This window comes from Thermobia domestica, chromosome 7 (genome assembly GCF_964235325.1).
Source record: "Thermobia domestica chromosome 7, izTheDome1.hap1.1, whole genome shotgun sequence".
Classification (NCBI taxonomy): domain Eukaryota; kingdom Metazoa; phylum Arthropoda; class Insecta; order Zygentoma; family Lepismatidae; genus Thermobia; species Thermobia domestica.
The window spans coordinates 211,417,549-211,433,193 of record NC_137460.1 but is presented as its reverse complement, the minus strand read 5'-3'; the positions used below and the strand labels follow the sequence as shown (position 1 = coordinate 211,433,193).

Sequence of the window (15,645 nt, the reverse complement as noted above, 5' to 3'; positions counted from 1 at the left end):
TTTTATTTTTCACAGGAATAGCCCAAGCATATTTAGAGAATGTATCTATCACAGTTAATAAATATTTGAAATTTCGATTAATTTTTGCTAGACCTTTCAATTTTCCACTATTCATTTCAACTAAATCAGCTTGCCATAAATCATGAATACCTTTCGTTATAACGGGTATTCGAGGATAGTTTCGTCTTGCACTTTTATGTAATTCTGCAACTATTTGTTCTCGAACTGATTGTGACATATTTTTTAATACTATTATATCCAAAAAATTTTTATCATATTTACAATATACAAGTCGTACATGTTAAATCTTTATTATGATACTCCCAAGGAACAGTATGTATATTACAATTTAAAATTTTTCTCTTGTCATCATACGGATCTAGCGCTAATTTTGTTACCTGATTTGTTGTTAAATTATGATATTTGCTTTTAATTTCAAATTGTGTTTTATGAATCGTTTCGTTTTGAAATAGACATGATTTATAATCGTGAAACGTAATTTGTTCTTTAACTACATTTTTCTTGATCCCTTTACATTTTTTCAATTCTTTATTTTCATCAGTTTTTATTGCATAATTTTTTGCTCGTAAACCAACATATTCAATGATAGGAACTCCACTTAACTCGTCTTTCATTTTACCCAAAACGTGTTAATTTTTTGTGTTATGTAAAGAATGATTTTCTGCATAATTAGAAGTATCAAAATATTCGTTCATGTCTTTTATATCTTTATAAATATCATCGGTTTTAATGTAGTAAATGAAAGAGTCAGTATCCATATAAGTAATGCTAATCTTATCTCCATATCGAGGTTTCATTATATTATAATGGAATTCATACATTACTAATTTTGATAATTCTAAAACTGTAGCTCCTACATAGATCGGTTTATTTAAAGTTACAGATTTTTAACATATGGAATAATGCATGATTATCTCCTAATTTTACCCAATTTTGAAACTGATCTTGCGCTACTAATTTTTTACACTGTTTTTCATTGTTAATTAATTTTATATCAATGCGTTTTCGTACATTCTCCATTGTCTTTCCGTATACAGAATTATTTAATAACTTATAGAAATCTTTTTCAAATTCAATTGTAGCATTTGCACGGCGTTGAGTATTTTCTTGTATATAAGATGCAAGCCATTTAGATTGACGAAACCATAATATTTTATGTACTTTTACCAATATTAAAACTTGTTTTAGATAAAATTGTAATACTCTATAATGCAAGATATAATTCGATTTCGATTTAAGTGTCAATAGTAATTTTGAGTATTTACCATTCGGTGGAACTTCATTAGTGCGAGCACACGGAAAATCAGAATGGTATTCGTGTAAATAATTTGGATACTCTAAGTCCACTTCTAGAAAAAAAACCATTCACTATCCGTGGGCCAATTGATAATTTTATTTTTGTCTTGCCAATTGTCAATTTTATCCTCCCACCGAAAACCACCATATGGTAAAAAGTCAATTATTGATAGTCCGTACAGATTGTTCATGTCAATATAGAGTAAATAAGATTTTTCTTTTTCCGCATCAAAATCATGTACGTAAGGATTATTAGCTTTGGCATACCTTAACACAGCTTGAGTAATACCTCCGCGAATCGATTTTTCTACAAACATATACATATTGATATCTGATAAAAGTTGAAGTTCAATTTTTGTTTTATATAACATGGCTTGCCATGCCAACCCAAGTGCAGTAAAACAATTAATCGGATCAATGCAAAAAGCATTTAAACATGTCTTTCTAAAATTCTCCAACACATCTGCTGTGAGGAGTACATCACATTTTAAATATAAATCGTGGTAGTCCCCTAAATTTTCACATTTAAACACACGCCAAATCAGTTTTGCATATTGATAATCAGTCTCGGAAATTTGTGTTTTATTCAATTTGCTATTAAATGCCTCTCTTTCAGGAAATTCAATTTCATTAAATGTATCTAAATTTGTTATGTAATCGTAATAATAAATTCCCTTACGAAGAATTAAAGGAAATTTATCATCGGAAAAATATTGCTTTGTATAGACAAATTGCTCAGGTTTTAATTTTGACACCAAATTTTCGAGACTGTACGGCAGGAATTTAAATAAGTCTACAAAACGTAACTCGATAGGTCTACCATTAAAATTAAAATGCTTAGAGAATGTGATGTATTTCTCAGTGCTTTCAGCAATTACAGAAATATTGCCAGGGGTGCAACCTAATTCTTTCACAAATAAATGTGCATCATACCCAGACAAATTATGGAAGAAGACAGGGATAAAATTACTTTGACGTTTAATTTGTAAATTGCAATTGTTGCACACCGTGGCAATATACTGACCAGTTAAATGGTTATGATTTTTAACTTTTCTATTGTTACTCGTATATTTATTATAGCAAACAGAGCATTCAGTGGATAGATTAAACTCCTGTAACTGAGAAATATTTAATGGTATTAATGGTTTTTGTTGATCTAATATGTTTATGATTTTTCTTAATTCATTCTCCATAGCAGACATAAACTTCATCGATACATTTTCTCCCCGATAAATAACTAAATCTGATTTCATATAGTTGTTACTCCAACATACAATATAACCAAAACTGCATGGTATATGTTGCTGAATTTGTATTGTATGAGATCCACTTTGTTTATTTATAGGCTTTAATAAACTTTCAAAATCTGCAACTATTATCACATCATTCTGTAATAACAATTTCAAATTTCGAAATTTTAAAACTTCTCCTTGTTTCGGCATGTTAATTTTGGTTGGAGTGTGTTCTTTACATAATTTCTCATGTTCATCTAATTTTGATTTGTTATAAAAAGATACTAAACATCGTCTACAAATAAATGTTTGATGAGTACCTAACTGATGTCTAACTAAACCATTTAAATTTGTAATTAAACAATAATGAGAGTTTAAATATAATAAATCTATATGTTTAAATACACCTGTATTTTCGCTTATACGTAACGGAAAAATTGTTTCATTATCATATTTAATGCGATATATATTAATAGAAATTTGTTCCTTAGTAAATACAGAATTATACATATGTTCAAATTTGCTTATGTGTGCTATTTCGACGGGGAATTGAATATTCGTTTTTTCAAATAATGGTAATAAAGTATTAATATATTGTATGTAATTATTCACACGATGTGGATTATCTTTTGCGGGATATAAAGCAGCTAGAATACTATACATAAAACATCTATTATCGTTATTTTCAATATTTATAACACATTTTGTGGATAAAATCCATTGAGGCAATTTTACATAAGTTTTCTCTTTATGACTTTTCAATAACGAATTGACATTTTTTATAAGACAATAATGACTGTTGCATTTTTCTTCACAATACAGTAAATCTATACGTTTAAATACAGATGTGTTTTCGCTTATACGTAACGGAAAAATTGTTTCATTATCATAATCAATGCCATATATATTAATAGAAATTTGTTCCTTAGTAAATACGGAATTATACATATGTTCAAATTTGCTTATGTGTTCTACTTCAACTGGAAATTTTATATTCGTTTTTTCAAATAACGGTAATAAAGTATTACTGTATTGTATGTAATTATTCACACGATGTGGATGTTCTTTTGCGGGATGCAACGCAGCTAGAATACTATACATAAAACATCTATTATCGTTATTTTGAATATTTATAACACCTTTTTTGGATAAAATCTATTGAGGTAATTTTATAAAAGATGAAGCTGACAGAGGATCATATTTACTGATTTTAATTTCTAAGTGATGGTTTGGTTCAGAACATAAAGACCACCCTGATTTCTTAATTGCTCTATTTTCTTGTTCAACTAAAATTTTATTAAATAGTTTTTCTATTATAGAATTCACATCTGTACTCGGTAAAATAATTTCGTTACCACTATTTACAAAGAATCTACATGTTTCTAAATCTACTGGTTTTACAAAAGTTGTAGCCAAAGAAAAAAAATTACTTTAAAAGATGTATTAGTTTGTTCTTGTTTTAATATACCTAAACAGTCTTTTCTTTTATTATTTAAAAAACATCCACTATCCTCATTTAAAACAGTATCACATTTTAAAATGATTTTTTTCAAATTATTATTAAATAGAGTATCAGTTGGTGAATTGAAGGTATTTGATTTAACCTTTTTTGTTGCCATTTTTTTAAAAAAATAACTCAAAGTTACTATAATAATTCTAAAGTGAGTTTTTATAATATGATATTATTATTATAAAATGTCTTACCTAAAAAAGAAAACAAAACCACACTAATAATATAAGCACACACACAAAAAAATCTAAACTTTACACTTAAAACACCAAGAAGAAAGTGATTACAAAAAAACATCTCGGTCAGTCTTTTATACCTGTGTGATCGCATTACGTCATATTGCGCAATAGGGATGAGTCACGGTCGGGGATTCCCCTCTTTTTTTAATCCTATCGTTGAATGACAATTTATACCGCGAGCGATCAACATATACCTTTGTAATTGATTGCATTACGTTCAGGGCTTCCTTTTTTTTAATCCTATCGTTGAATGACAAGTTATTGTCTGTTAAAGAGAAAACTAGCTCAATGTTTTTAAAATCCGGATTAATGACGTAATGAGAATTATCCACATATGGCGGAAGTTATTATGTAACTGATAACAAAACACGGAAGTTCGCATTCCTATGCAATCTTTAAATAATCTTTGTTATGTTCAAATATAGGTTAGAACAAGTTCACTCCTTAAATGATTATATTTACTATAGAGGGTTAGAACGAGTTTACCCCTTAAAAATGGACTATGCTCAAATAGGGGTTGAAAAATAGGCCAACTGCTATGTTACATTAGAACGAGTACACCCTTAAAAGGGAACGTACTCTCTGCTATGTTCAATTAAGGGTGGAATCCAAAACGAATACACCCCTATTCTCTGCTGTTCAAATAGGGGTGGAATACACCCCCGTAGTCTTATGTAATTTCTACTATGTTCAAATAGGGGTTGGAAAAGGGAACGAGTTCACCCCTGTTATGTTTCATATTCTCTGCTATGTTCGTTATGTTCTCCCCTGTTATGTTTCGTAGTCTCTGTCTGATGCGCTATGTTCAAATAGGGGTTGGAAAATATACCATACTCTTTTACTAGTTCTGTTATGTTATGTAGTCTGATGCTAAGGGGTTGAAAACGAATACACCTCTGCTATGTGTTCGTAGGGGTTGGAGAACGAGTCCACCCCTAAAATGGAGGTTGTTGTGTGTTACGTAGTCTTATGCTCTGCTATGTGTTCATAGTCTCAGTGTAATTTCTGCTATGTTAAAATAAGGGTTGGAAAATAAGCCATGCTCTTTTATTAGCTGTGCTATGTATATCTGTTCTGCTGTGTGTTCATAGTCTCCATGTATTCTCTGCTATGATAAAATGTTCAAATAGGGGTTGAAAACGAATACACCCTTGCTATGTTAAATAGTTGTGTGTTTGTACCCCTTTGCTATGTTCATTGTCTGCTATGTTGAAAAAATGCTCATAAAAGAGAACGAGTATACCCTTGTTATGCTATGTGTTAATAGGGGTTGGAAAATATGCTCATAAAAGGGAACGAGTTCACCCCCTAAAAAGTGGTCATAAAAGAGAACGAATACACTTCCTAAAAAGTGGTCATAAAAGGGAATAAATTCACCCTTAAAATGGAGGTCGTAAAAGACCGTGGGCTCACGGTGTAAGGTGCTCAATTTCTCAGGGGCTCGTGAGTTGGCCTAGATTGGCCTCATATGTTCCAGGTTGTTCCAGATCGATCCATTTTCTACTACTCTTGCCGTTGTTACGATGTTTGAATTTTTCTAGAACTTTCCATGTTGCATAAGCTTCCTTATTTGTTATGGAGATAACATTATTGTAAAATAATTAATTTTGTAGTTACATATGTATTCAAATGAAATAGTGAGATTCTAATATATATATATTGCACATAACCGATTCATCCAGCACTACCATCACTATTTGCCAGCATCCTAATTGTCCAGAATTTTGGTTGAATATACATATGCCGTATTGTTACCAGGATACGAATAAAATATTCTTTCATTACAATACAACATAGTTGGAACTATTGTTGGGGAAACAATGTACCTACCTTAATCCCCTTATTTTGCCGATTATCCCTTTCCGCACGGGAGTAGAAATTTCTAGATTATTTTCATAAAACCGGTTTTTCCATACTACATGAAACATGTGTAGATCATTTTTATGAAAAAAATGCATGGGTCCGTCGTAGGTTCTAAGAAAGTGAACCCGCACAATTGCGAGTGTTAGGTTTTAATTGCGCCAGAAATCAAAATAATACATCCTCATGAGTGTACGGTTTAGGTTACATTTGTGGTATCATTCAAAATAGTAGACCCTCACTTTGTGCTCGATAGATCTTAACAAATTGATATGTATTACACCAAATAATTTGTTTATTAAAATACTAAAAAAAAGTACATTTTTCCTTCTGAGTTATTATATTAGAACTACTGTAAGTACCTCAAGTGCCACCACAATAAAATATTCTTTATTCAGTCTTATTCTTCTCTTAGTAATTTGAACATTTGAATAGCTTTACCTGACATGAAAATCTTTGAAGTACTTCTTTTCTTTCGACAAACACAAGTAACACTCACATTTTTCACATTGGGTCTGTGTTCTACTGTTACATCCTTCCAGTTTACACATTTGTGGCGATTTGAAGTCATCTACTGTTGGTAAATGATCATATCCGTCGTAAAGCTTATCTGCCACAGGTCTGTTGGATGGCATGTAGCATTTTATTTAAAAAAAAAAAAATCTGCTCTGTGGCGAACAATCTACCTTAGCATTTGTACACGATTCGTCCACAACTCTTTTCCAATCCGCATCACGTTTATCTATTTCTTGGTCACATTCTTGATCAGGGCCGGATTAAGGGAGGCTTGGGGGAGATATAGTACCGGGCCTTCAAGTCGACAGGAGCCTCTACTCTGATCAAAATCTCAACTGACTATCTAAATCGAATCATAAAGGTACAATCATCGTCATAAAATATGACCAAAATATGAAACATATTCCCTTAACATTCTTACTGTATTTTCACAGAAATGTGTTAGGAGAAGTCAGCAGGGCCACATATTTTTCCTAGCCCCGAGCCTCCAGATGGCTTAATCCATTCCTGTTCTTTATCTATGTCTTCAAGATTTGCAGGCAGTCATTTATCATTGTCCTCGCTGGGCAAGTCGCCGGTATCTGATTCATCTAATAATTTTACGACGTCAATATAGGACAGTCTTACGAAAAAACGACATTACTCTGTAATTTAATAGCTTGGCTGCAAGGTATTACCATTCAGATTGTCAAATGCTAGTATTGTTTAATTGTCACAAAAGGAACTCATAGTCTACTCAATAGAATAAAGTGAAATAATATCTGATCAATCAATTAAATATGTCAAAGTAAACAAAGGTGAGAATTAAGTGAGGTTCTTTACTATTATAAGAATTTCTATAAGAGGTCCGTGGTAGCCACTAATTGTGGAGGGACGGGAGAACCACGAGAAAACCCACGCACATGGTATTTGTCCACCTCAAATTTCACTTGGTGCGAGCTGGGATCGAACCAGGGACCACAAACACCAGAGATGAACGCTCTGCCACTGAGCCACCGCGGCCCAAAGCTGAATCTTGTTAAAGACGGTAAACGTACTAAACATAAAACAATTGGACGAATTGTTTTCATCAGCAATAACCAAATTGAGGTATGAGATTTATTTTTAACAGCAGAAATTCCCTTTCAACGGAACAGTATACAACCTGAAACACAGTAGAGTATTGTGGGTTGTCCAATTGGAGGAACTTCTGACAAGGAATGGACATTAAAGTGTCATCCAGACATCCGAATCAAATCTAGTCCATTCAATAAACGTAACAAAGATATGTTTTAAAAAATTAGGTGCGATGGACAACGGAGTAAGTCCCTGGGCCCATTAACCCTGTTAGTATAAAGAAAATCGTGCAGAATAGGTATGAGCAGAAAGCGTGTATTGGTATACAAGCTTTTCCCTGATATCTATTCCGTCTATCAGTGCAAAACTTGGTATACAAATTTCTTATCCCTATACTATTTTTGAGATACATTTGGATTATGTGCTTTTACCTGGGGCCACTCCGGAGGGGTCCAAATTTGATGGGAGGGTTTTCTGGAGGGAATTTTCCCGACATTCTCCCAATTTTCCTTCTTCAATTACGTTATGGGCTCCAATATTAGTACCTTTGGAAAGCTTGTTTCATGCTGAAAAGAATGAACTATAAACCATGGCTTTCCAATAAACAGTGTTGATGCAATAGCTATTTCACTGCGAGCCTACGATTTTCTTAATACTAACAGGGCTAATGGGCCCCAGGGACTTACTTCGTTGTCCATGGCACCTAATTTGTTACGTTTATCGAATGGACTAGGTTTGATTCGGATGTCCGAATGACACGTTCGTGTCCATTCCTTGTAAGATACTCTATAATTTTTAAGCCTCCAGAACATGTAATCCCCTGATTCACCCCTCGAATCGAAAATCGAAAAAGCAGCTTCGTAGGCAATTAGATCCGATTAAGATCTATCTGATGACACATACTCACTTTCTTTTATATATATATTGTTCATTGTTCATATTAGCTGTGCAAATATTAACCGTGTATTAATAATGGCAAGCGACCAAACCACTAAATATATGTATATATTAACAATGTTTGTCTAATAGTTTTGGCAGTGATAGGACAAATGTTAATATTGTAAAATTACATTAATAATGTAATACGTAGAACATTTTTCAGTCTGCATTACAACACAGACTGCAATTCTCCTGCCGAGGTAAGAACAGCACCAGAAAAGCCACCTGTAGTCCGAATGTACACTCCGCATCAAAAATATTGCGACAGCTAACGCCATGCAGTTAGACCACCCAATATACACCTTCTGATCCAATAATCGTGTCAGGTAAAGAGATCCCCTCTCTCTTCTCCTTTCTTCTCTCCTATACTAAAATGAGCAAACAACATGAGCGCAATTCTTATTTCAAACTGCACATGCATTAGTTTCGATAAAATGAAACAACAAAACCGAGACGAAACAAGATATATAAGTTGATGTAGGGAGAAACTGAAACACACACAATGAAAAAATTGAAACCAATGGATGTCTATTACACAGAGACTCAGAAATGAGGCAGAAAGAGAGAGAAGAGGAGAGAAGGAGAAAAAAACGGGAGAACAGATAAAACTGTAGAATTCAAACGTAGTAAGAAAAGAACTTAACATTATAAAGTTCCGTTTCCAGAAATCCAACAGTAATATAGAAATAACGTTTATTTTTACATATTCTTCAGGACTATTCGAATATATAGAGGATGCTTTAAACATTCATTATGTCCCTTTCATAATGGGTACCATACTCAATTTCAAGTAGAACTGTAGATCTCCGAGACACATCTAGGATAATGTCAAAAGTTTCACACACATGCTTTGTTTCTGTGTGGTTCGATTGCAAATTCGGTAGTGTTCATTGGACGTACTGTTCCAAAATACATTCTAATAAACCCAGTAGATAGCGTTGGTCATATCCTCCATTTCAGACTACTAATGCAAACTGAACAAAACAGCAAAAAAAAAAATGAAACGAAAAGAAAAGAGAAAGAGAAAGAAAGAAAGATAAAATAGAAGAGTTCTATTTTACTGCTAAATTTCTATCAGAAATACCCTATATTAAAAGTCCAAAGTGTATCATAATGAAAAGTTACAAATGTTGGAAAGGAAAAGTTTATGTTCCTCATAGATGTAGCATGTTTCAAGTTTCAACGTGAATAAAACACATTGAATTATAGGATGGGAACAAATTTTGTATCGAACTAGTATAAATAAAATGTTTTCAAATAACCAAAGAGGTTACCATTTTCTAGTCTTTTCGAAGATTTATCTGTTCCGAATATCCAGCATTGATTTAAGCTCTTCCGGATATAACGTAATTTGCACAGATAAAATGAACACACTAAGAGCTCAAACGGATCATCGTGTCAATCGGATGATGTTGGTTATGTTATAGACCACTACTGGGTCGAGGATTCAAATCCTTAGTGACCCGGTAATTTGACTGAGACTCGGTAACCCAGAGAATAGAAATAGATTTTACTTATTCCCTTGCGTTTAAACACTATTTCTGTCAGAGATGACCAGGACTGGAGATGTTATTCCCAGAGCACGAAAAACACGACGCCGAAGTTAACAGTTAATTTGATTCTCCAGACCAGGTATATCGGGCTCTTGTTTCGTTTTAACATTGGAACATGAAGTGCGTGGGTGTGAGAGAGGGATAGAGGGGAAGAAGTGAAAGATGCAAAGACAGGATAGGGAATCGTCAAGAAAGAAAGAGAGAGGGGGACGAGTATAGATATGAAACGTACTTATCATTACAGCGTATAATGTTGAACGCACACACTGTTTATTCGAATTATCGCCAGTGATGCCTTGTAAGTTCTCCATCAGAAGATAAATCTCTGCAGCCATTATTTTATGGGAAAAACTCATACTACCGAATGGGGAATCGAACCAAGATTTTCCATTTGGAAGTCTGGCACGTTACCATTACCCCACCGATTACTTTAGCTAAACTTTGTTTAACAAATGGTGTAGTGTTTCTTTCTTTCTGAGAACGATAACACGAAAAGTGTATACTGCAGATCAAAGATGTCTTTGGAATGTCCTGGTAATTCCCTTTGCCCTTTCCCAACCAGCATTCGTAAATCGTCTCTATCATGATACAGGTGTTTGCTTCCACATTCTTATGTATTGCTTATCCATTATGATAAGTCGATTCTTCACAATCCCTTTGCAAAAAAAAAAAAAAAAAAAGAATTAACTTTGGCGTTAACAGGATGTGAATCTACGTTCGATAGCTGTATTATTCATAAGGCCATTACGTTACCCCTACACTAACATGCTACCTGAAATTGCATGCCCAATATTACTTACTTTAGTCCTGATCTTTGGAACGTTTTTTGCATCAAAGTGCACAACAAAATTTATTTATTCGACGGCCTAGAGAGAAATTAGTGTCCAGTGACAAAGGAAAAACATACAATCGTGGAAAAGATAGAGAAATAAAACATATTTTGCAGTAATTTCGCCATGCAAGTTCAAAAGTACGCAAATAATAATAATAATAATAATAATAATAATAATAATAATAATAATAATAATAATAATAACCTATATTATAATATTGAAAGTAACTATGTTTGTGACTCCTAATCTCTTGAACCACCCGACCGATCTCGATCAAATTTTCAACATTGATAAGATTCGAAACTGGGAAGCATTTTTATCATTTCATTTTAACGGTAAAACTTAGTGATAGGAGGAGGGGAAGAGGGTTCAATTATAAAAATGAATAAAAAACGTAATAACTCTTGAACCGCCAGACCGATCTCTATCAAACTTTCAACATAGATAAGGTTCAGATCTGGGACGACTTTTGTCATTTCAGTTTGACGGTGCAACGTAGGGACCGGAGAGAGCGAGATATGTGTAAAAAAATGAAAATGAAAGTGATTATCTCTGTGACTTTATCACTCTTGAACCACCCAACCGATCTCGATTAAATTTTCAACATAGATGAAGTTCGGGTCTAAGATGGTATTTATCTATGTATTTTGATGATATAACTTAGGGTTGAGGGGAGAGAGGAGTTAAAAGAATAGATAAAACTTGATAACTCATGAAACAAAGGATCAATCACGATCAAATTTTTAACATAGGTGAGTTTTGGGCCTGAGATGATTTTTATCATTTCGCTTTCACGGAGAACTTGGGGAGGGGAATGGTAGAGGGATATAATATATATATATATATATATATATATATATATATATATATATATATATATAACTAAATAAAACTTAATAACTCTTGAACCACCAAACCAATCTCGCTCAAATTTTCAAAGTAGATAAAGTCCGAACCTGAGGTGGTTTCAGTCATATCACTTTGACGGTGTAACTTAAGAGATAGATAGGGGGAGCGACATTTAAAAAAGAACGAAAAATTACCGGTGTAAGTGGCGAACCTATAATTTTTTTAGTCGCTGAGATTAACATATCTGATGCATTTTAAATCCAAATTCAGCCCCTCAACTTGGAGGACCGGGAGACATAAAAATAATCGAAATAATCAATATCAGTGTTCCGGCTCGCTGAGATCAACAATGACACTGCAGATGCCGTGCCGCAAGGGTGGAGAGGGGATATATAAAACACATTGAAAATGACCGATATCAAAGAGCGCTTTAGTAATCCTAGACAGTGACTGAATAACGAAACATATTACTATTTTTTCTCAATTTAACCCAACGAAGCGGGTAATTGATATTAAAATAATAATAATAATAATAATAATAATAATAATAATAATAATAATAATAGACTACTGTACTGTGAATGTAAATATTTATTATTATTATTATTATTATTATTATTATTATTATTATTATTATTATTATTATTATTATTATTATTATTATTATTATTATTATTATTCACGTACTTTTAAACTTGCACGACGAAATTCCTGTAAAATATGTTTTATTTCTGTAATTTTTCCTGGATTGTATGTTTTACCTTTATTAGTGGGAACTGATTTCTCTCTAGGCCGTCGAATAAGTCAATTTTGTTGTGTACTTTATTCCCGGCGGGAGCTCATGTGGTTCGGATTCCACGTTAATCAGTAGGTCCACGTCTCATATAGCCTCGCTGCTGAACGGGACGTAAAACTCAATCACCTCTCCTCACCTCGTTGTGTACTTTGGTCCGTTCCAAAGATCAGAGCTAAAGTAAGTAATATTTGGCTTGTAACTTCAGGTAGCATGTTAATGTAGGGGTAACGTAATGGCCTTATGAATCATACAGCTATCGAACGTAGACTCACATCCTGTTAACCCCAAAGTTAATTTTTTTTACAAAGTGATTGTGAAGAGTCGACTTATCATACTGGATAAGCAACACATAAGAATGTGGAAGCAAACACCTGTATCATGATAGAGACAATTTACGAATGCTGATTAAGAAAGGGCAAGGGAATTACCAGGACATTCCAAAGACATCTTTGATCTGCAGTATACACTTTTCGTGTTATCGTTCTCAGAAAGAAACACTACACCATTTGTTAAACAAAGTTTGGCTAAAACATTCGATGGGAGTAGTGGTAACGTGCCAGACTTCCAAATGGAAAATCTTGGTTCGATTCCCCATTCGGTAGTATGAGTTTTTCCCATAAAATAATGGCTGCAGAGATTTATCTTCTGATGGAGAACTTACAAGGCATCACTGGCGATAATTCGAATAAACAGTGTGTGCGTTGAACATTATACACTGTAATGATAAGTACGTTTCATATTTATATTCATCCCCCTCTCTTCTCTTTCTTGACGATTCCCTATCTTGTCTTTGCATCTTTCACTTCTTTCCCTCTATCCTTCTTACACACACGCGCACTTTATGTTCCAAAGTTAAAACGAAACAAGAGCCCGATATACCTGGTCTGGAGAATTAAATTAACATCCGTTTGAGCTCTTAGTGTGTTCATTTTATCTGTGCAAATTACGTTATATCCGGAAGAGCTTAAATCAATGCTGGATATTCGGAACAGATAAATCTTCGAAAAAGACTAGAAAATGGTAACCTCTTTGGCTATTTGAAAACATTTTATTTATACTAGTTCGATACAAAATTTGTTCCCATCCTATAATTCAATGTGTTTTATTCACGTTGAAATTTGAAACATGCTACATCTATGAGGAACATAAACTTTTCCTTTCCAACATTTGTAACTTTTCATTATGATACACTTTGGACTTTTAATATAGGGTATTTCTGATAGAAATTTAGCAGTAAAATAGAACTCTTCTATTTTATCTTTCTTTCTTTCTCTTTCTCTTTTCTTTTCGTTTCATTTTTTTGCTGTTTTGTTCAGTTTGCATTAGTAGTCTGAAATGGAGGATATGACCAACGCTATCTACTGGGTTTATTAGAATGTATTTTGGAACAGTACGTCCAATGAACACTACCGAATTTGCAATCGAACCACGCAGAAACAAAGCATGTGTGTGAAACTTTTGACATTATCCTAGATGTGTCTCGGAGATCTACAGTTTTACTTGAAATTGAGTATGGTATCCATTATGAAAGGGACATAATGAATGTTTAAAGTATCCTCTATATATTCGAATAGTTCTGAAGAATATGTAAAAACAAACGTTATTTCTATATTACTGTTGGATTTCTGGAAACGGAACTTTATAATGTTAAGTTCTTTTCTTACTACGTTTGAATTCTACAGTTTTATCTGTTCTCCCGTTTTTTTTCTCTTTCTCTCCTCTTCTCTCTCTTTCTGCCTCATTTCTGAGTCTCTGTGTAATAGACATCCATTGGTTTCAATTTTTCATTGTGTGTGTTTCAGTTTCTCCCTACATCAACTTATATATCTTGTTTCGTCTCGGTTTTGTTGTTTCATTTTATCGAAACTAATACATATGTGGTTTGAAATAAGAATTGCATTCATGCTGTTAGCTCATTTTAGTATAGGAGAGAAGGAAGGAGAGAGAGTGATCTCTTTACCTGGCACGATTATGGGATCAGAAGGTGTATATTGGGTGGTCTAACTGTACGGCGTTAGCTGTTGCAATTTTTTTATGCGGAGTGTATAGATTTTCCTTCTAAATATGATCGATTTTACTCTCCGTATACATCAATTCGATATTCCGTGTTGACAGAAGAATCTGATTAGTAATCTTTAAATGTCGTACAACACGAATTTATAAATACTTACGTTTTCGTTTTTCGTCTTTCTTTGTTTCAATACATTCATATTAGATTTTTTCCTTTGTAATAACACTTTTTTTTAAAAAAAAATATTCATTAATCAATTCTTGAATATTGTGTGAAACAAACTGAGAAATGCATGATGTTTTCATTTTGTTTATTTAATGTTTTTCATGTATTGGTACTCTGTGTAGAATTTAAAGCTATTGCCTTGGTATTCCTCACCCTGTATTAAGTTTTTAAGACTTTCTCTTGTCCCAAATAAGTTCGGTACTGAAAAGAGACGATAAATTCTAATCAATCAGTTTTGCTTTTGAACAACTTCTACTTACATTAGAGGGCTACACATACAATAGTGATGTAGACAGTGATTTTCTATATTTATCAATTTTTTGATTTACTTTTTTTCAAAAAATGGTCAGGTGTTTTTGCTTTGTTTACATAGGGTCATAGTGGATCTGTGCTAGAGCGCTTAGCTCTGGTGTATGGGATCTCTGTTTCGATCCCGAGCCTAGCAAGTTTGTGGTGGACATAACTTTGTTCGTGGGTTTTCTCGGGGTACTCCCGTTTTCTTCCACAATTTTATTACGTAAATTCTTCTAACATCATTCATTTGCCTTAATCACCGTCTCCCTTAGCCTAATAGACGTTAATGAGATGTTAAACTGAAAGCTTTTGTTTCATTTGTTTTTTATGTTAAAACATCTCTTAACTTATTATTGAAGCTTTGAGCTCCCTCGTGGCTAAGCGGTTAGGTACACGACCTTGGTGTGGGGGACTC

At 33.3% G+C, this 15,645-nt stretch overlaps 1 protein-coding gene across 1 annotated transcript in view; it reads left to right on the top strand.

Moving 5' to 3' along the window:
* Nucleotides 1–15,645, top strand: part of LOC145690710 (cell adhesion molecule Dscam1-like) — a 934,280-nt gene that overhangs the window by 738,793 nt on the left and 179,842 nt on the right. The gene's annotated exons all lie outside the window — the stretch shown is intronic.